Below are 27,189 nucleotides of genomic sequence, written 5' to 3' on the forward strand. Positions count from 1 at the left end.
TTTGGGAATCTGGATTCCCAAACCTAAGTGCTGATATCTTAAAAATACTTAGAATGGGTTATTTGTTCATTATATTCAGTTTTTCTTTTTCAGTAATACTAAATATATGGTCAACAACTTAACTTTATAAAAAAAAAAAAAACTAATAAATTATATAAATGTAAAATAATTCTGCAAAAGTATGTAAAAATGTAATTACAAAATATAATTAACTTTTTATAGGTTTAATCCATCCGGCACTATATTTCTACTGAGATAAAATAAAGGACCACTTGCATACAGTTTAGCAGTTTGAAATTCCTTTATAATACTATGGACTACATATGATTATGTTGGTAATACCCTTTTAGGGAATATGTGTTTTAAACCGTATATCAGGCTAAATGATATCATGATGATTGGTGTTTTTTTTTCCTTCTGTTTGCACAAAAGATACGTTAGGTCACACCTTAAGTAACTGTGGCAGAGTTCATTAACAACAATACATCAGAACGCTGGAGGGCATAAACGTGACACTTACTCTATAGGAAAGGAATTTCTATTGAAGGTGGTACATAAATGTACATTACGATAAGAGTGTAGTTTGTCATTACACGTCTTCTATAAAATGCTGCACCTGCCCCGCTACCTCTTTATGGATGTTTTTGAAATACCTTTATAATCCCCTGCTCTTTTATGCTATACTATATTATCAGTGATGTATCCTGGTTTTGTGCTGCCCTAGGCATGACAAAACTCAGGTGCCCCCCGCCACCTCACCTTCTAAATACACACACACACATTCACTGGCAGACACACACACACTCACTAACAGACACATACAGTCACTAGCAGACACACACATTCACTAACAGACACGAATACACTCTCACTAATAGACACACACATAGTAACACACTCCCTAACAGACACACTCCCTGACATACACACACTCACTAACAGACACACCCACTAACAGACACACACTCACTCACAGAAATAAACACACACACTCACTAACACACACACGCTCACTAACAGACACAGACACACTAACAGACACACACACTCACTCACTAACAGACACACACACTCACTCACTAACAGACACACACACTCACTAACAGACACACACACTCACTAACAGACACACACACTAACAGACACACTCACTAACAGAAATAAACACACACTAGCAGACACACACACACTCACTAACAGACACACACACTCACACTCTCACTAACAGACTGTCACGTTCACATAGAGTAAGATGGAGCTCAACTGCAGATTTCAGATTAAATGGATGTGAATGTGATATATTGAGGAAAATAAAGAGATGACAGTTCTCCAGAGAATTCACTGATACTGTGTCTTTAATATTTTGATTGAAGAAACATAGGTACTGTATCTTTAAATACTTCAGTAATGGTGAGTGGATTCTTAGACTATCTTATACAATTGAATTGCAGCAATAAAATGAAGGGAAGGTAATGGAGATTAACTTGCAGAGATTTGATTTAGCTTAATTGGTAGAAAACATCTCAGCTGGAGACTGAAGGGTTAATGAATAGGAATTACTCCTATAACGATAGGAGAACGTGCGAGCAGGCTAAAGCTTGAGTGCTCAGTAGTCAGTAGAAAAATTCGTATAACACAAGTGAGGTAACTTAGCTTCCAGAGACTTTAAGTTGGTCCCAGAGTCCCCTCCGGGGAGGTTCCGTTGGAGAGAGGTCGAGAGGAGTCAAAGTGCTAGCCGTGATCGAGGGAAGGAGAAGGAGGTCAGTCGAGTACGAGTCCGGTTCGGTACACAGGAAATTTGTAGAGAAGTGTTGCAGCCGGTTTAATTCCGCGGTACGCTGTTCATGAATCCAGCGTCTGTTGTCTGGCGCGGTCGCATTATGTAGCGCAATGAGACTGCGTCAGAGAGGGGGTGTGGCTACAGTCCGTCAACCCGGAAGAGACAGGAATTACTGGTAACGGCCATGACACAGACACACACACATTCACTAACAGACACACACACACTCACTAACAGACACACACACACTCACTAACAGACACACGCTCACTAACAGACACACGCTCACTAACAGACACAGACACACTAACAGACACACACACTCACTAACAGACACACTCACTAACAGAAATAAACACACACACACACACACACTCACACTCTCACTAACAGACACACACACATTCACTAACAGACGCACTCACACTCACTAACAGACACACACACACTCACTAACAGACACACACACACACACACTCACTAACAGGCAAATTCACTTTTTCTTTTTTCTTTTTAAATTCAATCCCCCCCAGCCTCCTCACCTTTGGGAATGCTGGGGGGGGGGCTGGGGGGATTCCCCCTTTCCCTGGGGTCCACTGAGGCTGCTGGGTGGGCAAGAGAGCACTTTTCCCTGAGCTCTCTGCTCAGCTCCCTCACGCACCACAGAGTGATGCCGGGATCCGGAATATGATGTCATATTCCGGCTCCTGGCATCACTCTCGGCGCGCGAGGGAGCTGAGCAAAGAGCTCAGGGGAAAGTGCTCCCTCGCCAGCACCGCCCACCTGATCGGATTTTTAGTTAGCCCCCAGGCTAACAAGACATTTGCCTGGGCATTTGGGGGCGGCTTTTTTTGCCGCCCCCTGGAAAGTGCCACCCAAGGCAAATGCCTTGTTTGCATCGCGGCTAATACGTCCCTGTATATTATACAATCTGATATACAAGGGATAGGCAACCTTTTGCACTCCACATCCCCATAATGCTCTTACTGCTCTAATGGAAATGTAAACCTCAATTTAATATTTTGGATAAGCTTTTCAATTGAGTTAATATTACATTTAAAAAAAAATTATAATTCCAGAATATTAACCATTTAACGTGACGGTCTATGCCATCATGCAGTGCAGGACTTTAACAACCGTTGATTTAATCGATCATCAAGTAGTCAGAGTGCAAGTAGTCTGCTGGATCAAGTAGTCTGCTGGACCAAGGAACACAGGTATCTTTTGATACCCAAGTGTCTCCTTTGTCAGCTATGGCCACAGTTAGTGACCCCAGACTGACATATGATCAACGCTCAGCTCTCTAAGTGAGTGTTGCACATAACTCTTTAAATTAGTTGGCATATTTCAGCTGAATTTGATAGCATTCAGCCGCAGTAATTTTAAAACTCCACAGTATCAGTAGGACCACCGGGGTCTGAATCCCTGCTCAGTGATAAGTGCAGGGCCAGCCACCCAGCACCAATATCTATTACAGGAGCCACAGCAATTAAAAGAGATCTCCCTCTAATGCTGCAATCACACAGTACAGGGGATTGCTGAGCCCACTATATTGTGTGAGCTATGAAATCCCTCTGCTGATCTCAGTACTGATGTGAGTAGAGGGAATCACCTTCACAGGTGGGATTAAAAGGTGGGATTAGGAAATTAATTTGGGTAAAGATTGTGGGTAGAATTAGTGGTTTGATTATGGTTGGATTAGTAGTTGGGTTAACATTTGGTTTTATAGTTGGAATAGAGGAATCATTGTAGGGTCGGGTATCATTTGTAATCGAGAACAATAGCAGAATACAAATGTTGTTTTTTTTGTAGTGGAATACGTTTGGTCTGTGAATTTTGCATAAAATAAAACACGTGTGAAAAAAAGCAGGATTAAAGGATTAACGCATCGTTTTCTATGGTGTAAAATCCAGAGAAGTGACAGTTCCTCTTTAATTATTCTGGTACTAGTCCTGCTGATGATCCTGAGTGGATTTTCTATTTTCTTTGCAGGTGCAAGCCTTGTTTTACGAAAAAAGTTTTCAGTTAGTCAGTTTTGGGATGACTGCAGGAAATACAATGTAACTGTTATCCATTACATCGGAGAGCTGCTGCGGTATCTGTGCAATACTCCTAAGGTATGATAAGAACTAAGAGTATTCCATAGGCATTAAAGGATGCTTGTTGTTTGGTGTCATATATAAAAAGTATTGTAATTAAAAATGCCTAGAGACTTAAAGGGACACTACAGTCACCAGAATAACTGCAGCTAAATGTAGTTATTCTGATGAGTATATACTCAGTCCCTGCAGGCTTTTTGCAGTAAATGCTGTATTTTCAGAGAAAAGGCAGTGTTTACATTGCTGCCTAGGACACCTTCTCAGAGGACTCCTAGAGGTTGTAGCAAACATATTCCCTCGCAGTTTGGTTGTCCGTACCCCCCTTGTTCGTTTCCCGAATGGATAATGTGTTGTCCACCTTTTATACCTCCCCAAACACCGACCATGGCTATTAACCACAAACAAGCAACCCAGTGCTTTCCCTGGGTGGCCACCATTCGTATAACCAGACACACGTGCTCCAGCCATTTTGTCTCCCGAACACAGGCAGCGGTACCTGGTCGTCGAACTCCTGGAACTCTTTTCGGTTACGCAATGCCGCAACCCGAGCAAAGATTGTACTGCTCAGGAAAGGATACAGGAAAGCAGCGCCTTCTGCGTGTCCTCAAACTCGTATGGTGGTGAGTCAGTATGGAAAATATAAAACAGATTATAGTGTAGTATATTCTGTAGGTGGTGAGGTGAAATAAGAAAAATGCCACTTACAATTTTCTGGAGCTTATGTTCAGCTCCAGATATATGCGCCTGGGCAGTATGACCCCATCTGGTTCCTTGTAGATGGTAGGTCAGAGTCAAGCGTTGATTAGAGTGTCAAGCGTTCACGGGTATTTCCCTTTAAATTGCAGTATCACAGATATTCCCAGGAGCATATTTCTGGAGCTGAACATAAGCTCCCGAAAATTGTAACTGGCATTTTTCTTATTTTACCTCACCCAGAGGTGCGGACACCCAGAAGGTCCTGCTTCCCTGTACCCTTTCCTGACCTATACCTCGTTACTGCTAGATAGACGAGACTCTGGTTTGGGAAGTCCCAGCTGCCGTACCCAGATCGAAAAGTGCTAGGAACCTCACCATCAAACGTAAGAGATTGTACCGCTGCCTGTTCTACTTCCTGACCAGCTAGGAGAATGACGTTCGGGAGATTGGGACTACCGACTGGGGGGAGCATATGCTACCTAAAAGCCAGATGGAGCATTCGTCAGTGTTCGCACAGGAACTCCTGAAAGCGGACCGGCCGTTGCCCCCTTTTCTCTGGAATTGTTTTGGGCTATCACCTCATGGCCAGCTGGTCAGAACTTTAAACAAAGGGCGATTCTGTTCTAACAAATGGATCTGAGCACTATTTGGACAACTTGGGCACTTAGATCGAGGCTAATCAAGGATATACATTTTGTGGGGTGCCTGTGGAATATGACTGTGTTTTTTGGGGGTGTTTTCTGTATTTTTAATGGGGTTTCCTGTAACTGAGAGATAATTTAGTTACTAGGTTTTGACTCCATCATCTCCCAGACACAGGGACGCCTGGGAGGGGTTTGTGTTTGTTTAAATGGAGACCCCATTCTGAGGGTCTTTGCAAAGAAGAGTGAGTGTTGTGTGGATATTTATAGGAAAATAATAGTAAACAGATTGAGAATTACCCACTAATTTAATTCTCAGATCCCAAGAACGTTTATCGTTATAAGTGAAATGTATATCATATCAATTAGTCACAGATTTTTATAAAAATAGATAATATTTATGTTTATATTCAAATGATAATAATATAAGTAACATGCATGATAATAATCAATGGAATTTCAGTATAACACAATATGCAATACAAAGTGGTAATATAAAAACATCTCCTAATGACTAAGACGTAGCTTAGAATCTACAGCATTAGGCCGTCAAGACATTTATGACCCTTTCTTCACAGAGAAGGAATGTGAAAGTTTCACAGGGAGAAGAGCTGCAGCATAAAGCAATAAAAACTTAGCTGACGGAATAAACCTTTCAATGCTGGCTAGACCTCTTCTAGGGATTTAAGATCTACGCCTATGTAATTTTAAATAAAATAATATTTAAACAGTCAGTAATCACTTCCTTGTTCCATCCAATGAGAAATATTACTATGTTATATAAGCTGATATTTTAATTAATTTGTCTAACAGATATTTTATCTTATTTTAGAGCAAATCAATACAGCTGGATAAATGTCACGATATGCTAACGTGATATTTCACATAAATACAGAATTAAGGTTTTATCTGCAAAATAAAAGTGTAATAATGTATTTCTTATTAATAAGATTTCTAAATATGGAAATCTGAACGTGCTTTTATCCAGTCATATATCATGCTATTAATTGTAATTAATTTTAATTTAATAATGGAAGCCAGTATAATTACCAGTAAATAGATATTCTCACCAGATGTTCTCAGGTAGCTAAGTGTCAAGGAATGTTTCTCTCTTGCTCTGCATGGAGTGTCTTGCCCCCGACTGCTTCAATCTTTAAATCCTCCTCCTAGCATTTTCTTGATTACTCTGATTGCCCGATTCTGCCTGCTCTCTTCCCTTGTCTTAACTTTTTAAAGGGAAAATTCCTTTGTTTGTCACTGGTTTATTACCCAATGGGGACACTGTGGGTGTGGTTCCCTTCTAGGTAACCATTTTAGTATTTGGACTATAGATGGCAGTCTTGTCCCACTAAACATACCTATCCAGGAAAGCGTTAACTTTTCCTGGTGGCTATTTTGACGTCATTTTCGTTATCTTTATGGTTACTATAATTTTATATTTTCTGTCAGATCAAGAGGTTTTCTTCAGACTATGTGTCTCCATATTCTGTAGTAATTCCTAATATGACAGTTTGTGATACTACAAATGACCCCTAAATACAATGGGAATCTGTTAGGTATAGAAAGTAAAATAATTATTTAATCTTCTGTCACCTATGTCTGGGTTTAGAATTTATTCTATTCCATTAGCATTTTAGACAGTCTGTCCATCCCCCGTTCTCAATGTCTTATCTATTTGGTTTGTATATACTACACATTCCATTCAGCTCGGGCAAAGCAGTCAGTTTTAGAGAAAGGATAGAAATTTTGTGTCTCTTTGTTAACTTGAGAATAACAAAATGGAGTCTGGTCTGTTCAAATTGACTTCAGAATATACACTTTGTATTTCTATCATAGCACAAAATGTCTGCCGATATAAATACCCTGACAGTGTGTGCAGAATAAAATCAGTTGTACTCCCAGAACTGTGAGTCATCCAGTTACTAGGGAGGGATAGAGCTATTCACTTCACAGCACCCTGTTCCAGAGTTCATGTCTTCACGAATCCAGAGGAGAAAAGTCCTTGTCAGGACTAGAGCTTCATTACAGAGGTGTTTCCTGGGGCAGTGCTGCACAGCGCACTGACATTCAGTGTCTCCACCCTCTGCATGAAGACACTGAACTTCCCTCATAGAGGTGCCATGATTCATATGCTGATTGGCCATGACAGCATTTGGCCCCACCCCTGGTCCACCTTCTTGTCTGATCATCCGTATTGACAATCCGAGCCAATCCAATGCTTATATTATGATTGACTGAGATCATCACTTCTGATTATGTCAGCCAAGGAGGCAGATCAGGGACAGAGCCAGCACCAGCAGACTGGAATAAAGGCAAGAACATATTTTAGTGCATAGTTTAAGATCTCTGGTATTTAGTAAAGATAGACACAGGATATGGATTTATAGTTGTCTCTAAGATGTAATTTATGTATTCAGAAAACCTTTCCTCCAAAAAGTTTTATAATCCATTTCACAATACCATAACTAATAATTAGCACCACAGTATAGTATATATTAAAATTATTTTCCCCACTCTTAGAAAGACAATGATAAGGACCACTGTGTACGGCTTGCCCAAGGGAACGGACTGCGGGCAGATGTCTGGAAGGAGTTCATTCAAAGGTTTGGAGACATCAAAGTCTATGAGTTCTACGCAGCAACAGAAGGAAACGCAATTTTTTTCAACTACACTGGAAAAGTTGGGGCTGTTGGTAGATCCACCTCCCTCTTTAAGGTTAGACTTCATATTTTATTTTTAAGAAAAATACAAAACTCATCATACAAACATTGTGTGTATAATCAGTAATAGCATGAGGTTCCATGGGTTACACACAATTGAATTTACTTTTCAGATTGCTTGCATAATACATAGGACATCTTGCAGAGGTACAAGACTCGGCTTTTAAAACATACAGATTGGTTTCAAGAGATTAATAAAGACAATTAAGAAGATGAAAACAGAAGTAAATAATATAAATTATAGGGTTATTCATTAAAGGAGAAGAAAGCAATCGTTGGCACTCTTTGGTTTGTGACTACATCTCCCTTTAATACTCTTGCAGTCATAATACTGGTAAAGCTTCATGGCCGAACTAACCCACCTATCCCTCCACTAAAGTGTTACTTGACACAAATTCAAAGTGGGTTTCAAACTTTAAGTAAAAATAACCAAGCTAATTATTCTACATTGACTTAAAATTTTAAATTCCCAACAATTCACCATTTAGTGAATAACCTTGTAATGCGGGAAGTTGCCACAATTTACAGGTTACTGAAAACACTTTAATATGAAGCACCTCAAGGTACTCATAACAGGCCTACTCACAAATTCAAGGTCAAAGAAGATTATGAAAACACAAAGGCTCCAAGGTAAACTGACCTCTCTAATAAGTTGGCTTTCCCTAACAAGGGAATTGCAGTAAATAAGTAACACAGAGGAGTAAATGGTTGAAAAGTATTGAACACATAACCACTGTTGCCCATTGTAGTAGTCTTGGTGCCAGGAGTGCCTTTGCACCCTTGTAGGAAAAGTAAACAAATAACTTACATGGGTCCAGTGGTATAGTAGGTATAGTGGTTATGGTGCTAGGAGTGCCCTTGCAAGAAAAGTAGACCACATACCTGCCTCCACCAGGCACCCACTGCTGATATCTCTGGAACCGGAAGTTTCTGTTTAGCTCCACTAAGCTAAACCTTGTCATACAGGACTAGCTCATTGGCTGAAAATGTTGGCTCCCAGCCAATGAGTGCCTCCCTGCACTGCCACACTTAGCTCAGTGCAGAGCTTTCCAGCTCCAGAGAAGATGTCCAACCCCAAGTAGGTTGTCAAACCGTCCTCAGTTTGACTAATTACCCTGCAAGGGTCCTGGAAACTATATCTATAAAAACGAATTTAGCAAATTTTTAAACAGTTGTTTCTTCTTGTTTCAGTTCTTTAGACCTTATGAACTAATCAAATTTGATGTGGAAAAAGAGGAACCAATTTGTGACAATGCAGGATACTGTGTGCACGTTGCAAAAGGTAAAAATCTTTGTGTTCTCTATGTTCTTAATTATTTTCCCAGATTCTGTAGTGTTTGCGAAAATAAGCCTCGTTGATAAAGTTAGAACATAAGCAAATTTACTGTGAAATGCAAACTTACAATAATAACGGTTAGTTGTGCTAAGTGAAAGAACGTGATCAGGGTTCAAATGAATGCAGGGCCAATACTACTAATAAGAAATAACAGGGATCAGAGCGACACAAAATAACAAAACAGTCAGTTAGAAACAGTCTGTTAATAAATTAGCTATACATAAAATAGGCTTATACTGTTCTACATTTTATAATTATCATTGGCGTTTATATAGTGCCAGCTCATTTTACATTGCTTCATAATATTATTAAGGAAACTTTAACAACACATTTTGACAGAAACAATAGATTCATGAGACCAATGCTCAAAAGAGATTAGAATCTAGAGGAGATGGAATATAAAAACACAGTAGATAGGATAGAGTGGGCAACAGTAGGTGGAAAAATAAAAGAATTGGAAGGAGAGAATGAAAAGTGAAATGGACCTACTAATTGGGTTAGGGTTAAAGTAATGACAGCTACCCTGGGAGTCCACAGGCTATTCGGAAGATATGGGTTTTAAAGGATTGAAGAGTAGTGGAAAGTCTGATGGGGTGTGGCAGGCTGTTCTGTAAAAATAGAGTTGTCCACGAGAGGTCCTGTAAGCGTGAGCTAGCACTCACCAACAGAAGAAGGGATGGCTGAAAAGTAGGGTACCTATGAAGTAGTGAAGAAATGTAGCGAGGGACAGAGGTGCTGAGCAGGTTGTAGGTTAAAGATAATGTTTTTAAATGAAATCCTGGAGGTTACAGGAAGCCAGTGTAACAACTGACAGAAGGGTGACGTGTGAGAGGAGCAATGGAAGAGAAAAATAAACCTGGCAGTAGCATTTATTATGGACTGTAGGGACACAGTATGGTGTTTGTAGAGACCAATTAGGAGAGAATTACAGTAGTCAATGCGAGAAATTACAAATGCATAAGCAAGTTCCTTATTAGCAATTTGGATATAAAGGGGCAGATGTGGGCAATGCTTTTACAGCAGAATTGGCAGGATTTGTTGACAGACTGGATGTGAGGCATGAAGGTAAATGCCAGAATCAAAGATGGCACCAAGGCACTACGCTTTCAAGGACAGGCTGTTGCATGTACCACCAATGTAGCGGAGAGCTGATATTCCAAAGGTTCTCTCCACTTAAAATCCCAGTGAGGCTCAGGAAAAAGTATTATAAATCCATAAGGCAATAATTCCACCAGGCAAAATAATCCAACCATATCCCAACATCAATCCCAATGACTGGTCGACACACAGCATCAGGAGCAGAACTGGCTTTTAATTCACACAACCTCCTTTTAAGACATTCTCCCATGCAAGGGAGGGATTTGCAATAGTTAGGACAGTAGCCAATAATGTGACAGTTACCTCCTACACATCTCCTCCCCTCAGTGTGACACATAATCCCATTAAATATACTGTACTTTTACCCAAAATCTGGATGTACCCTAAACCAAGCAGATAGCCTAATACTTAGTAACCCCTGGTAGTCCTGATCTGGGTGACTAACATATCCAAAATTCACCCAGATCGGACCAGGGGTTCGGGAGTTAGGTGGAGGGTGAAGTTTGACCGACCGCACACGAGGTGGTATCCGAAAAAGGCTCCATGTGTTTTGGCCCTGCAGTTGGTCTCCGTTCGGGAGTTAAAATATATAGAAATGCTTGCCATCCACAGCTAATCTTACATTTGCCTGTATTCCCTCGTTCGGTACATTTATTTTACCGAACGGGGGGCTGACTAGTCCCTCCATTCGGGAGTTATGGAGCTCTGGAGGTCTCAGCGGTGTTCGGGTGTTTGAGTGTCCGATTTGAGTTCCAGACACTCGACGACCAAACACCGCTGAGATTTTCGTGCGTAAGATGGCTGCCGCACGTGGTTCGTTTGCCGAACGGCGACCACACAGGCACATAGAATGCATCAATTAGGCTGCGGTTTTAGAGAGTGTGAACGCTTAACGAGGCGCACACTTCTCACTGGGGTGGTCTGACGGTTCGGTAGTTTTCATTCGTATGAAAACTACCGAACTCTCATACGTAAATTACATACACTTTTAGATATACATCTATTATGCGAATACATTTATGCGAATACATTTTCACATGAATTCTTGAGGACAGCCTTACTACAATCTGCTACAACCAACTTTCAGGGAGAGACAGAGGAGGATTATTATTATAAGGAGGGGAAGTAGAAAGTTTTAGACAGATTGAGTTTTAGAAAGCGGGAGGACATCCAATTGGGGATGGACGAGTGGCAACTGGACTCGTTCTATGACAGCAGAAGAGAGATTAGCAAAAGAATGTCATCAGCATGCCGGTGGTAGTGCATTTGTCATAGCTCTACCAACTATCCAATATGACAAAAGCATTTATTATATATTTTATCATATGGGTTGGCAATCTTCCTCACTCCAAATGTTGTGCACTACATCTCCCATAATGTTCTTTAAGCCATAATGCCGGCAAAGAACCAGGAGATATATAGTCATCGACATCTGGAATGCCAAAAGGTTGTCTACCACTGCTATATCAAATTAAATAGAATGATATTGTTTCTCACAAACTCTTTCTCAACAGCATGATATAATAATTAGCTTCTTCTGCAGTTGCCATTGTTGATCTCTTGGTTGTAGTTTGGTGAGTGCATGTGCAGTCATATCATATGATGAGCACCACTGGATGTGAATAACTCATTGTTCTTTGAAGTAACTGAGCAGGTGTTACTTCACATCAATGTGATTAGTATTGATATTGTTTCTATCAACCGGTACAATTTAACCAGTACAATATTATTTCTATCAACCAGTACAATAACTACGTATATCTCTTTAATAGAAACTATAATAGACCCTTCTGACCCCAGACGTTCTTTGATTGAGGCTGATATTACCTGCCAGAAGGGCTATATATGTACATGCAAAGATATTCAATTGAATGTGCATACCCAAGTATATAAGTAGTCGCCCTCAATCTTAAATAACTTAAGTAGACAGACGGTGGATCTATTAAGAAGGCTCCGTTGTATCCCCTTTTTATACACCAGCACACACTGCACTGATTTTGATTGATCACTGTTTTTCATTTTGGTTGACATATTAGTATCAAGTGTCTTTAGATGTAATAAAGTTTTTTTAACATTTGTAATTTATCTGCTTTTGAGTTGCTTATCCTCTGTATGGGTAAAACCTGTGGCCATATATTGAAATCTGGTACCTGGTTTAATATTGGGTCTTCTTCCTCAATATACAGGCTTATAGGACTCTTTTCTTTTTCTGTTACTCTATCAGATAATAGGGTTCCACACATGGCCTATCCTCATTTACATGAGTCATCTTATCTTCAAAAGCTTAGCCAATTGTGTCTTAGCGTTAGTATGTTCTGTTTGCCTTTTTATAAAGTACTAATAACTTAATTATAATACAATAAAATATATTTAGGTATAACCAAGATAGTTTCTCAGGATTAAACTGTAACCAAATTAAACAAGGCATATATTATAATTTGCTGTAATCTATTCAATTATTGTACATTTTGTACAGACTCTTTGGCTCTACTTTGTTACAGGAGAGGTTGGCCTTCTCATTGGTAAAATCACTAAAAAAGCGCCATTCGTGGGGTATGCCGGAGATAAGTCTTAGACAGAGAAGAAGATACTTAAAGATGTGTTCCAAAAAGGAGACCTGTATTTCAACAGTGGAGATTTGCTGATGGAGGACAAAGATGGTTTTCTTTATTTTCATGATCGTGTGGGAGACACTTTTCGGTGAGATATAACAACATACAAAATTATATATACCACTAATGACTTGTCCGTTACAGTTGTGATATGATGCTGGAGCTTACAACATGAGGCATATACTGTACATATATAAACAATTGGCATGAACTGCACAATAAATGTCCTGGTGTAACCACTCACTGGCCTTGAATACGGTCATGCTTAAAGGAGATCTCCTAAGTCCATGAAAGCAAAAAAAAAATTTTTTTAAATAAATACTTTCACACCCCCCTGGATTGCATTTTGGCTTATTTCTCATTCTCAGTTCCTCTACCAGAGGCCTGGAAGTCCGAGGTTTTTGCATAATATCTTAGCTGTTCCTAAAAGTGCACTCTTCAGATGTCCCACATAGAATCTTGTAGGTTACAGCTCTGATTGCTCCTATCACAGCTACTACCTTCACTTCCCACATCCTTCTTAGGTCGTCTTTAAGTGCTCTCTAATTGTTCACCTTTTTATTTTCCTTCTTCTCGATGTTATGGACATGTGGTATTTCCACATTCAACACCACTGCAGTCTTCTGTTCCACGGTAGACACAATATCAGGTTGATTGGCCTGTACTTGCATATCTGTTTAAATCTGTCATTCTCCGCTACTCTTTGTGGTATCTCCCACATGGAGTACGGCAGGCCATACTCATATTCTGCATATAATTTTGTACACAATCCCAGCAACTTGGGTTGTGTCTCTCAATGTAGGCTGTCCCTGTTGCACCCAACTACTATGTCCTCGATTGTCTCAGAGGCCTTTTTGCACAGTCTGCACCTTGAGTGTAGTAAACTCCTGTTCTGTTGATCTGGTGCTGAGTGCCTGTTCAGACACTGCTAGGATTAGTCCTGTATTTCAGTCCTGCTTTTTTCCAACCTGTCCTTTGAAACTTATTACCATGACAGTAGGGTTGGTTGCCATCCAGTTCCTGTCGGTTTGAGAGATCTGTTGAAAGTGGGTTTCGGGGAGCAAATTCTACATTCACATGGGGAGGGGCAGAGGTAGAAGGAAAAGTATGCGACTGTTTAAAAAGCAGGTGTCCAAGCTCTTTTGATAAATCACGCCAAAAAGATTTAACTGCTATGCACTTAGGGGAACGTGTCATGGGTACTTGTCTGCCCTGATGCTGCCCCCTCTCACGACTCGTGCCTGAGATACAGTTAAATGAATAATTGGGTGTATATAAAGGACAAAAATAAACACACACAAACTTTGCTGTGTGATACAGATCAAAGTCATGAGATTGAAATTATGAACTTTTTTTACATGTAACAGGAAAATCTAGCACATAAAATATTAACCCCTTCAGGACCGCTGACGGTTCAGGACCGTCAGCGGTAAAACGTGCGTTTGGACCGCAGACGGTCCTGAACCGTCATAACGGTCTGGGGCTACTTACCTGATCGCCGTCGGTCCCCCGGCGGCGATCAGCACTCCTCCCGGTCCAGGGGGACTGCCTGTGTGCCCGGGCAGTCTCCCCTCGGCAGATTAAGACCCCACGGCCACGTGATCACTCGATCACATGACCGCAATAGGTGTCCATGTGTCTGCCTGCAGGGGGACTGTTTGTGCTGACAGGCAGTCTCCCTGCAAGTGGAAAATAAAAAATAAAGTTACAAAATAAAGCAATAATTTTTAAAAAATTATAATATGTATATATATATGATATATATACATGTATTATATCTATATATAATATATGTATATGTATCATATATATAATGTCATACTAAGTGTATTTTTATATTTATATATACGTATATTAATATAAAAATACACTTATATTTAAATTACACACAAATATATACAATATATATAATTACTATATATATGGTATATATATATTATTATAAAATACAAATAATATGTTAATAAAAATAAATAACAAAAAATAAAAATAATTTTTAATAATTAAAAAAATTTATATATATATATATATATATGCAATTTTATTCTAACAGTATTTTGATATTGATATATATATATATATATATATATTTATATCAAAATACACTTAGAATGTAATGATATATATCTATGTATAAATAAATAAATAAAAATACTACGAAATATACATAATTACATAAATAATTTCATAAATATACACATAGACGTCAAATATATAAATATGTATATATATTAAAATTCTACGTGCGTATTTATGTAATATTTTTACCTAATTAAGTAATTTTAATGATTGCAATTTGAGGGACCTGCCTGCCAGCCAGCCCAGGCCGAAAGTCCAGATAATTTAATTTGCTAGCACTGTGTTTACCCCTGTAACTTTCTATGACACCCTAAAACCTGTACATGGGGGTACTGTTTTACTCGGGAGACTTCGCTGAACACAAATATTAGTGTTTCAAAACAGTAAAACATATCACAGCGATGATATTGTCATTGAAAGTGAAGTTTTTTGCATTTTTCACACACAAACAGCACTTTCATTGAGGATATTATTGCTGTGATACATTTTACTGTTCTGATACACTAATATTTGTGTTCAGCGAAGTCTCCTGAGTATAACAGTACCCCACATGTAGAGGTTTTATAGTGTTTGTGAAAATTACAGGGTCAACTATAAGGCTTGATTTTACTTTTTTTTTTATTGAAATTTGTCAGGTTGGTTAGGTTGCCTTTGAGAGCGTATGGTAGCCAAGGAATGAGAATTAGCCCCATGATGGCATACCATTTGCAAAAGAAGACAACCCAAGGTATTGCAAATGGGGTATGTTCAGCCTTTTTTAGTAGCCACTTGGTCACAAACACTGGCCAAAGTTAGCGTTTTTTGCATTTTTAACACACAAACAAATATAAATGCTAACTTTGGCCAGTGTTTGTGACTAGGTGGCTACTAAAAAAGACTGGACATACCCCATTTTGAATACCCTGGGTTGTCTACTTTAAAAAAATATGTACATGTTAGGTGTGTTTCGGGGATTTATGACAGATAATGGTGTTACAATGTCACTATTGATACATTTAAAATACATATATATATTGAAACAGCAATTTCCTACTTGTATTTATAGGCCTATAACTTGCAAAAAAAAAAGCAATAAAGCATGTAAACACTGAGTGTTTTTAAACTCGGGACAACATTTTGAATCTATTTAGCAGTTTTTTTCATTAGCTTTTGTAGATAAGTAAAAGATTTTTCAAGTAAAAGTCCAAAAACATGTTTTTTTTTAATTTTTTACCATATTTTATTATTTTTTTTAAATATAATATATGAAATAATACAAATAATGGTATGTAAAGAAAGCCCTTCTTGTCTTGAAAAAAACAATATATAACTTATATGGGAACCGTAAATGAGAGAGCGGAAAATTACAGCTTAACACAAACACCACAAAAGTGTTAAAACTGCTCTGGTCCTTAACGTACAAACATCGCAAAAACAGGCCGGTCCTTAAGGGGTTAATTGTCCACCCACACGAATAACTGAATGATGAAATCACAATCAGACAAAAGCTTTTCACTTCCCCCTACTGGCCAAGTCCTGTCATCACGTGACACCATTGCATGTCTCCATTTCTGCTACATTCACACATTCTCTGTCCCGTACTGCATCCCATGATAAGATATCCGGCTAGTTAGAAGGAAAAGAGAGGAGAGGGAAACGGCTGAAAAAAGAGAGGATACAGAGTTTGTTTTTAGTATGAGAGAGATGAGATCTCTTGTGAGATGGATAGACACTGGGTTGAGCGATTTAAAGAGAGGTTGACATAGGATATGGGTATTTTTAAAAATGCATAAGCGTCCTTCCAACACCACCACCACCAGATACAAAACACTCTGAAATGTTTGAAGGTTTGATAGCTGAATATAATCATCACTATAAAGTAAGTGTTGTGTGTTAAAAGCATTATACAAAAAACAATTATAAAAATACCTCTATCTTAAACTCTGTGAACTTCCAGCTGCTACCACACTGTATGTGCAATCCTCCAAAAACACACAAACATGTAAAAAAAAAAAAAAAAAACTGTGCAGTGCTATTTAACTCTTAGAGTGCAATATTTGGTTAACAATAAAATTGATAAAACACTTAACTGATATTTTTTGTCTTGAACCATCAGGTGTTTAGAACTTTAAATTAAAAAAAAAATATGTAATAGTGTAAAACCTTGGAATATTTATAGGAAAATAAAGTATTAATGGAACACTCATATTGTTCAGAACTACCGGTAATTAACCTAGCTCTGGTGTAGAGGCTTTTATGGTCCGTTTTGGGCTACCACTCCCCACTTCTATGCAGCAATTCCAAAGGATGACCATTTACTCCCAGGATATCTCAGGGTAAAGGGAAATATGCAAAATAGTATAATATCACTTTTGGAGTATCTACAGCTTATATAGTAATTGTTATACTCACAAAACTGGAGCCTATAACCTGGCTCAATGTTGGTGCTCTGTATGGTATAGGGCCATCCTCCTTCTTTGCCAGCATGGGAATAGAGATGAATGATTAGTAGTAAAAAAAAAAAAAAACAACTGTATACTATACTTTTTTCAATAATTTGAAAAGCAATAAAAAAAACAACAAAAAGTACAACTATAAAATCCCAATCAATATTTCAAAGTCTTTATGGTGGTTCCGTTAACTCATTTTGCCGTTTTGTGACTTTCTCAATCCAGTATATATTGAAGTTTTACACTATTGCATATTTTTTATTTAAATATATACACACCTGATTGTTCAAGACAAAAAAAAAAAAATAAAACAGCTAAGTGTTTTATCCATTTTATTATTCACCAACTGCACATATTTTGCACTTTACGGGTTCTATAGCGCTCCAAATGTTTTTTTTGGGTTTTTTTTTTTTTTTTGGAGGGGGGGGGGGGGGGTAAATCTGTATACCACATTGCTGTATGCTGAGGGTTCTATCTTCTAAATATTGGAATCCTGGTCGAATGATTAAGGTACTTTCCTAAGGTACTTTACAAATTTGTAATTAAACTAAGTCCCACACACTATTTCCTATTTTAATTAGGTCCATTTATAAGCTACAGACAGCGAGATCTCATGCCAGGCTACTTACAAAACCTGCTGAACTCCCTGACTGCAGAAATATCAGTTCTACTGCATACAAAGAAAAATCATATCTATAGCTGCTTTGTTTCTATTACAATAAAATGGGTGCACAATGTGGGGGTGATTAGGGACTGATGCTCAAACACCTAAAAAGTGGTATCCCCTACACCACTTAAAAATACATAGTATACATACATAAAAAGGTGGAGCTCAATGCAGCAAATATTCTGAAAAACAAGATAATGCAGCAAAATAGTGTAACACAGTATATGTAAAATTTGGTTTAAAAATATATAATGGTGTCACTCACAAGCCTGGAGTCATACCGTCATATGACTCCGGTAGTATATGCCTCTGGACCATTCAAGGTTGTCCAAACCCCTTCTGTATGAGGTGTTTTCCTTTAAAGTGCTGTAGTTCTTCTTTCCAGTGCTTTGGAATAATAGATACACCAGGTCCAGGATAGTGAATCCAATAAAATGCTTTATTTCTTTAAAATCAAAGAATAAAAATAAATAAACGAATCTGTGCCAGGTAAATACCTGGATAGACTAAGTAGTCCAATATCAAATGTCCAAAACGCGTTTCGCCTTGTTAAAAGGCTTCCTCAGTTGGTTGTTCTGTCTCTTCCTCCCTTCTCCTGTTTTTAAATCGCCCGCTTCAGGTTGTTAATTGTTTGTATTTCCGGTCTCTCATTTCCGGTTTTTCGTTTCGTGGAACGCACGTGCGTTCCACTGTGCGTCCTTGCTTCCTGAATCATCATTCTAGTGAAACGCACCTTGTGTTCGGTTTCCGCTTCCGGTTCCGCGGTCAGTGGAACGCACTTGCGTTCCAACGAGTGTTATCACGGACACCTTTGTTTTACCTTCTAGACATTAATGCATGAGGTTTAATCTATATACAGATAACACCATCTTTAGTGGTAGACCTTATTACTATTATCCCTAATTTTGTGTATCCTTCAAGGGTGACTTCATTCCTGTTCATATATATTCCCAATATTGCATATACATCCACTTTCAAATATATTTTAAAGAAGAAAACATTAAAAAGACCTTGTCAATAAAAGCAATGTTAATATATATCCTAAAAATATATATGAATAAAATCAAATGATAATTTAAAACCCATTTCTTTAAAAAAATCATTGATAAAAATGCACCATGTTAATTCATAAAATGGCATAATTCAAAATCATTATTTAACCCATATGGTATCATCGTGTTAAAATTGTAAATGAATTTCATCTCCTCCCTTCCAATCTTTTTAATAAAATCGCCACCTCTCCAATCTTTCTTCACTGTTTTGATTGCCATAAAAGTTAGCCCTTCAGGGTTAAGGTTGTGAACTTTTTTAAAATGATTCGAGACACTGTGTGTCTCTATCCCATTTCTTATGTTCCTTATATGTTCTGCCACTCTTGTGTTTAAGTTGCGGATTGTTCGGCCTACGTATAAAAGGTTACACGGGCATTTTAAAACATATATTACCCCCTTTGAGTGGCAGGTTAAATGGTCTTTTATTTGAAACTTTCGGTTTATGATGGGCTCCACATCTATTATGTGACGTTTTTTGCTTTTAGTATTTCTGCATGCCAGGCACTGCCCACACCCATAGAAACCATTGCTCATATTAAAAAAGGTTTTATTGGTTTGTGTTGTGTCCTTGTTGCAACTTTTTACCAGCGTGTTTCTTAAATTCTTTGCTCCTCTATATATTATTTTAGGTTTGTCTGGTAGAATGTTTTTAAGGACAGGGTCGTCTTTCAAGATGTGCCAGTATCTATTTACAATTTTGTTTATCTTCCTATTATTTCCATTAAAACTACATATAAATGGGGTGTTGTGCCCGCCCCATTTTGGGTTCTTCTTTTTGTCTTTATAAATTAAAGTGCTCTCTCGTGGGATCTTGAGGACGTCTTCTAAGGCTGCTTGGAGTTTTGTTTCCTCGTACCCCTTTTGCAAAAATTGTTTTTTAATCTTATTTGCTTGTATTATGTAATCGCGATCCTCTGTACAGTTGCGTCTAATACGCAAAAATTGGCCTTTTGGGGCATTCATTAGCCAGGGTGCGTGATGGCAGCTTTCCTTACCGATGTATCCATTGGCATCTACCTCTTTGAAGTGGTTTTTTGTTACGATCCGTGAGTCCATTATGTTAATTTCTAAATCTAAAAAATTAATTTGTTTAGTGCTAATCTCTGCGGTTAAAACAATGTTCCATTTATTGGTGTTCAAGTGTGTGATAAATTGGTTTAAATCTATGTTAGTGCCTGTCCAAATAAAGAATATATCATCTATAAAACGGCGATAGCACACCAAGTTCGCCCCCCATGGGTGTCCTTGGTATACAAACTGTTCCTCCCAATAAGCCATAAACAAGTTGGCATAGCTTGGGGCGAACTTGGTGCCCATCGCCGTTCCCCTAATCTGTAGATAGAAGGTCTCATTAAACCAGAAAAAATTGTTGGTTAAAATTAAATGGATGCCTTCTAAAATGAATAAAATTTGTTCTTCTTTAAAATTATTCTTCTTTAAGAAATATTGCACTGCTTCCAAACCTTTTTCGTGTGGTATAATGCTGTAAAGAGAGGTCACATCACACGTCACTAAAAAATTACCTTCTTGCCACGTTATTGCCTCAATTAGTTGTAGGATGTGTATGGTGTCTTTCAAATATGCTGCATTTCGGACCACTAGGGGTTGTAGTAAGTGATCGAGATACTCAGATACTTTTGCTGAGATAGAATCTATCCCAGATATAATGGGTCTCCCTGGTGGATTATCCTTATTTTTATGTACCTTTGGGAGGTGATAGTACACTGGAGTTTTGGGGTGTGGAGTAGATAAATACTTAGCCTCCTTAGTGGTTAATATTCCCTTCTCTAACCCTTTTTCAATATAATCGTCAAATTTCTTTTTGATATTTTCGATTGGGTTCTTCTCTAATTTCTGGTATGTCTGTGAGTCTGAGAGGATCCGTTCTGCTTCCTGTAAATATTTGCTATTTTGCATAACCACTACACCGCCCCCTTTGTCCGCCTGTTTAATCACTATCTCCTTATTTTGTTTTAATTCCTTCACTATTCTTTTTTCTTTACTAGACAAGTTTTGATGGTATTTGTTCAAAGGTTTAATTTTCTTTATTTCTTTCATTACCATTATTTCAAAAGTTTTAATCTCATCTGAGATAAGATGTTTGGGGAAGAAGTCCGATTTTGATTTAAGATCAGTATGTATGTACTCGGATATCTCTTCTTCCTTTTGTGGTTCTTCCTTGTTGTAAAAAAATTTTTTTAAACAGAGGTTTCTAATGAACTTGTTAATGTCTATGAAAAAATCGAACTTATTAAGATCAGAAGTTGGGGCAAATTTTAAGCCTTTCTGTAAAATTTCCACCTCCCCCATGGGTAGTTCCTTCCCAGTTAAGTTGAAGATTCCATCTGTATTTACCTCTTTCCTCTCTTCTCTTTGTGTGCTCCTTCTTCTGTTTCTATTTCTCTTTCCTCTGTTAGTGATCTCTGTCTTTTTCCCGGTGACTCCCATATTTTGATTGGGCGTATCTGTTTCAGCCTCTCTATTGCTGGGTCCTTCCGAAAAGGGATTGAGTGAGGTTCTTCCTCTGTCCTTTCTATTCTATTATTCCACTTCTCGGGAGATCGTCTATAATTTCTTTTTCTTCTCTCCTCTTCATTCCATCTCATGCCTTCCCTTTCTGATAGGTTTGATCGGACTACCTGGCTGTAGGTTCTATAGTTAGTCTGTCTTGGTGGGGGAGAATGGTTTCTCCTATAGTTTCCCCGTTGAGGGTAGTTTTGTCTCAATGGGTTTAGATCTTCCTGATCTCTTCTAACTTTTGGGTTAGTTTCTTTTGTTAATTTTTGTCTAGGTGTTACGGTTATTGTTTGCCCTTTATGCCTATTAGATTGTCTAGTTACAGAAGGTGATCTAGTCCTTCTTGCTAGTTTATTTCTGGGGGGTGATTTACTTCTTCTTCTTTCTATAGACCTCCTCCTTTTCGGGAAATCGTATTGCTTTTTGTATGGTACCTTTTTATAGTTCTGGTTTTTTAAAGTGTTTATATTGCCCGTTTTATAATCGTTCATATCTCTCAAATATTTACTCCTTTTTATTTCGATTACTTCTTTTTCAATTTTTTCTACTTTAGTTTTTATATCTCTCATTATTTGGCTGTATATTTCGGGGTTAGTGGTTTCACTTATTTTTTCTTTCCAGGTTATTATTTCTTTGTCTATTTGTGACAGGGTCTCCTCTCGTCTGGAGACGATGTACCCCATAGTGCTGAAGGAAAAACCCTCCAGCATTTTGTTCCATCCTGTCATGAAACCCTCATCTTCTCTATCAAAAGAGGGGCTTTTTTGGAATCTCAACCCTCTTGGTGTGATCCTTTCTCTCACGTATTTTTTCAAGGTGGCTATTTCCCATTTGATTTTCATTTCTCGTATAAGGGTTTTTTCTAGATTATATTTACATTTTTCTGAATCTACATATGGAATTTCATTAGGTAAATTCTCTGTTGAAGCAAACATTTGATCTATATCATTGGTTGAATATTCCCTATTTTCGTTTGAAGCCATATTATGGTGTTTCTTAATACCACCACTTTGTGCTAGGGGTTAAGTAATACAAATAATACAATAAAATGGGTGCACAATGTGGGGGTGATTAGGGACTGATGCTCAAACACCTAAAAAGTGGTATCCCCTACACCACTTAAAAATACATAGTATACATACATAAAAAGGTGGAGCTCAATGCAGCAAATATTCTGAAAAACAAGATAATGCAGCAAAATAGTGTAACACAGTATATGTAAAATTTGGTTTAAAAATATATAATGGTGTCACTCACAAGCCTGGAGTCATACCGTCATATGACTCCGGTAGTATATGCCTCTGGACCATTCAAGGTTGTCCAAACCCCTTCTGTATGAGGTGTTTTCCTTTAAAGTGCTGTAGTTCTTCTTTCCAGTGCTTTGGAATAATAGATACACCAGGTCCAGGATAGTGAATCCAATAAAATGCTTTATTTCTTTAAAATCAAAGAATAAAAATAAATAAACGAATCTGTGCCAGGTAAATACCTGGATAGACTAAGTAGTCCAATATCAAATGTCCAAAACGCGTTTCGCCTTGTTAAAAGGCTTCCTCAGTTGGTTGTTCTGTCTCTTCCTCCCTTCTCCTGTTTTTAAATCGCCCGCTTCAGGTTGTTAATTGTTTGTATTTCCGGTCTCTCATTTCCGGTTTTTCGTTTCGTGGAACGCACGTGCGTTCCACTGTGCGTCCTTGCTTCCTGAATCATCATTCTAGTGAAACGCACCTTGTGTTCGGTTTCCGCTTCCGGTTCCGCGGTCAGTGGAACGCACTTGCGTTCCAACGAGTGTTATCACGGACACCTTTGTTTTACCTTCTAGACATTAATGCATGAGGTTTAATCTATATACAGATAACACCATCTTTAGTGGTAGACCTTATTACTATTATCCCTAATTTTGTGTATCCTTCAAGGGTGACTTCATTCCTGTTCATATATATTCCCAATATTGCATATACATCCACTTTCAAATATATTTTAAAGAAGAAAACATTAAAAAGACCTTGTCAATAAAAGCAATGTTAATATATATCCTAAAAATATATATGAATAAAATCAAATGATAATTTAAAACCCATTTCTTTAAAAAAATCATTGATAAAAATGCACCATGTTAATTCATAAAATGGCATAATTCAAAATCATTATTTAACCCATATGGTATCATCGTGTTAAAATTGTAAATGAATTTCATCTCCTCCCTTCCAATCTTTTTAATAAAATCGCCACCTCTCCAATCTTTCTTCACTGTTTTGATTGCCATAAAAGTTAGCCCTTCAGGGTTAAGGTTGTGAACTTTTTTAAAATGATTCGAGACACTGTGTGTCTCTATCCCATTTCTTATGTTCCTTATATGTTCTGCCACTCTTGTGTTTAAGTTGCGGATTGTTCGGCCTACGTATGAAAGGTTACACGGGCATTTTAAAACATATATTACCCCCTTTGAGTGGCAGGTTAAATGGTCTTTTATTTGAAACTTTCGGTTTATGATGGGCTCCACATCTATTATGTGACGTTTTTTGCTTTTAGTATTTCTGCATGCCAGGCACTGCCCACACCCATAGAAACCATTGCTCATATTAAAAAAGGTTTTATTGGTTTGTGTTGTGTCCTTGTTGCAACTTTTTACCAGCGTGTTTCTTAAATTCTTTGCTCCTCTATATATTATTTTAGGTTTGTCTGGTAGAATGTTTTTAAGGACAGGGTCGTCTTTCAAGATGTGCCAGTATCTATTTACAATTTTGTTTATCTTCCTATTATTTCCATTAAAACTACATATAAATGGGGTGTTGTGCCCGCCCCATTTTGGGTTCTTCTTTTTGTCTTTATAAATTAAAGTGCTCTCTCGTGGGATCTTGAGGACGTCTTCTAAGGCTGCTCGGAGTTTTGTTTCCTCGTACCCCTTTTGCAAAAATTGTTTTTTAATCTTATTTGCTTGTATTATGTAATCGCGATCCTCTGTACAGTTGCGTCTAATACGCAAAAATTGGCCTTTTGGGGCATTCATTAGCCAGGGTGCGTGATGGCAGCTTTCCTTACCGATGTATCCATTGGCATCTACCTCTTTGAAGTGGTTTTTTGTTACGATCCGTGAGTCCATTATGTTAATTTCTAAATCTAAAAAATTAATTTGTTTAGTGCTAATCTCTGCGGTTAAAACAATGTTCCATTTATTGGTGTTCAAGTGTGTGATAAATTGGTTTAAATCTATGTTAGTGCCTGTCCAAATAAAGAATATATCATCTATAAAACGGCGATAGCACACCAAGTTCGCCCCCCATGGGTGTCCTTGGTATACAAACTGTTCCTCCCAATAAGCCATAAACAAGTTGGCATAGCTTGGGGCTAACAACAATTTTTTCTGGTTTAATGAGACCTTCTATCTACAGATTAGGGGAACGGCGATGGGCACCAAGTTCGCCCCAAGCTATGCCAACTTGTTTATGGCTTATTGGGAGGAACAGTTTGTATACCAAGGACACCCATGGGGGGCGAACTTGGTGTGCTATCGCCGTTTTATAGATGATATATTCTTTATTTGGACAAGCACTAACATAGATTTAAACCAATTTATCACACACTTGAACACCAATAAATGGAACATTGTTTTAACCGCAGAGATTAGCACTAAACAAATTAATTTTTTAGATTTAGAAATTAACATAATGGACTCACGGATCGTAACAAAAAACCACTTCAAAGAGGTAGATGCCAATGGATACATCGGTAAGGAAAGCTGCCATCACGCACCCTGGCTAATGAATGCCCCAAAAGGCCAATTTTTGCGTATTAGACGCAACTGTACAGAGGATCGCGATTACATAATACAAGCAAATAAGATTAAAAAACAATTTTTGCAAAAGGGGTACGAGGAAACAAAACTCCAAGCAGCCTTAGAAGACGTCCTCAAGATCCCACGAGAGAGCACTTTAATTTATAAAGACAAAAAGAAGAACCCAAAATGGGGCGGGCACAACACCCCATTTATATGTAGTTTTAATGGAAATAATAGGAAGATAAACAAAATTGTAAATAGATACTGGCACATCTTGAAAGACGACCCTGTCCTTAAAAACATTCTACCAGACAAACCTAAAATAATATATAGAGGAGCAAAGAATTTAAGAAACACGCTGGTAAAAAGTTGCAACAAGGACACAACACAAACCAATAAAACCTTTTTTAATATGAGCAATGGTTTCTATGGGTGTGGGCAGTGCCTGGCATGCAGAAATACTAAAAGCAAAAAACGTCACATAATAGATGTGGAGCCCATCATAAACCGAAAGTTTCAAATAAAAGACCATTTAACCTGCCACTCAAAGGGGGTAATATATGTTTTAAAATGCCCGTGTAACCTTTTATACGTAGGCCGAACAATCCGCAACTTAAACACAAGAGTGGCAGAACATATAAGGAACATAAGAAATGGGATAGAGACACACAGTGTCTCGAATCATTTTAAAAAAGTTCACAACCTTAACCCTGAAGGGCTAACTTTTATGGCAATCAAAACAGTGAAGAAAGATTGGAGAGGTGGCGATTTTATTAAAAAGATTGGAAGGGAGGAGATGAAATTCATTTACAATTTTAACACGATGATACCATATGGGTTAAATAATGATTTTGAATTATGCCATTTTATGAATTAACATGGTGCATTTTTATCAATGATTTTTTTAAAGAAATGGGTTTTAAATTATCATTTGATTTTATTCATATATATTTTTAGGATATATATTAACATTGCTTTTATTGACAAGGTCTTTTTAATGTTTTCTTCTTTAAAATATATTTGAAAGTGGATGTATATGCAATATTGGGAATATATATGAACAGGAATGAAGTCACCCTTGAAGGATACACAAAATTAGGGATAATAGTAATAAGGTCTACCACTAAAGATGGTGTTATCTGTATATAGATTAAACCTCATGCATTAATGTCTAGAAGGTAAAACAAAGGTGTCCGTGATAACACTCGTTGGAACGCAAGTGCGTTCCACTGACCGCGGAACCGGAAGCGGAAACCGAACACAAGGTGCGTTTCACTAGAATGATGATTCAGGAAGCAAGGACGCACAGTGGAACGCACGTGCGTTCCACGAAACGAAAAACCGGAAATGAGAGACCGGAAATACAAACAATTAACAACCTGAAGCGGGCGATTTAAAAACAGGAGAAGGGAGGAAGAGACAGAACAACCAACTGAGGAAGCCTTTTAACAAGGCGAAACGCGTTTTGGACATTTGATATTGGACTACTTAGTCTATCCAGGTATTTACCTGGCACAGATTCGTTTATTTATTTTTATTCTTTGATTTTAAAGAAATAAAGCATTTTATTGGATTCACTATCCTGGACCTGGTGTATCTATTATTCCAAAGCACTGGAAAGAAGAACTACAGCACTTTAAAGGAAAACACCTCATACAGAAGGGGTTTGGACAACCTTGAATGGTCCA

At 37.9% G+C, this 27,189-nt stretch overlaps 1 pseudogene; it reads left to right on the forward strand.

Annotated features, from left to right (window-relative positions):
* Positions 1–27,189, forward strand: part of LOC134603374 (long-chain fatty acid transport protein 2-like) — a 71,014-nt pseudogene that overhangs the window by 35,482 nt on the left and 8,343 nt on the right.

This window comes from Pelobates fuscus, chromosome 3, assembly GCF_036172605.1.
Source record: "Pelobates fuscus isolate aPelFus1 chromosome 3, aPelFus1.pri, whole genome shotgun sequence".
Taxonomy (NCBI): domain Eukaryota; kingdom Metazoa; phylum Chordata; class Amphibia; order Anura; family Pelobatidae; genus Pelobates; species Pelobates fuscus.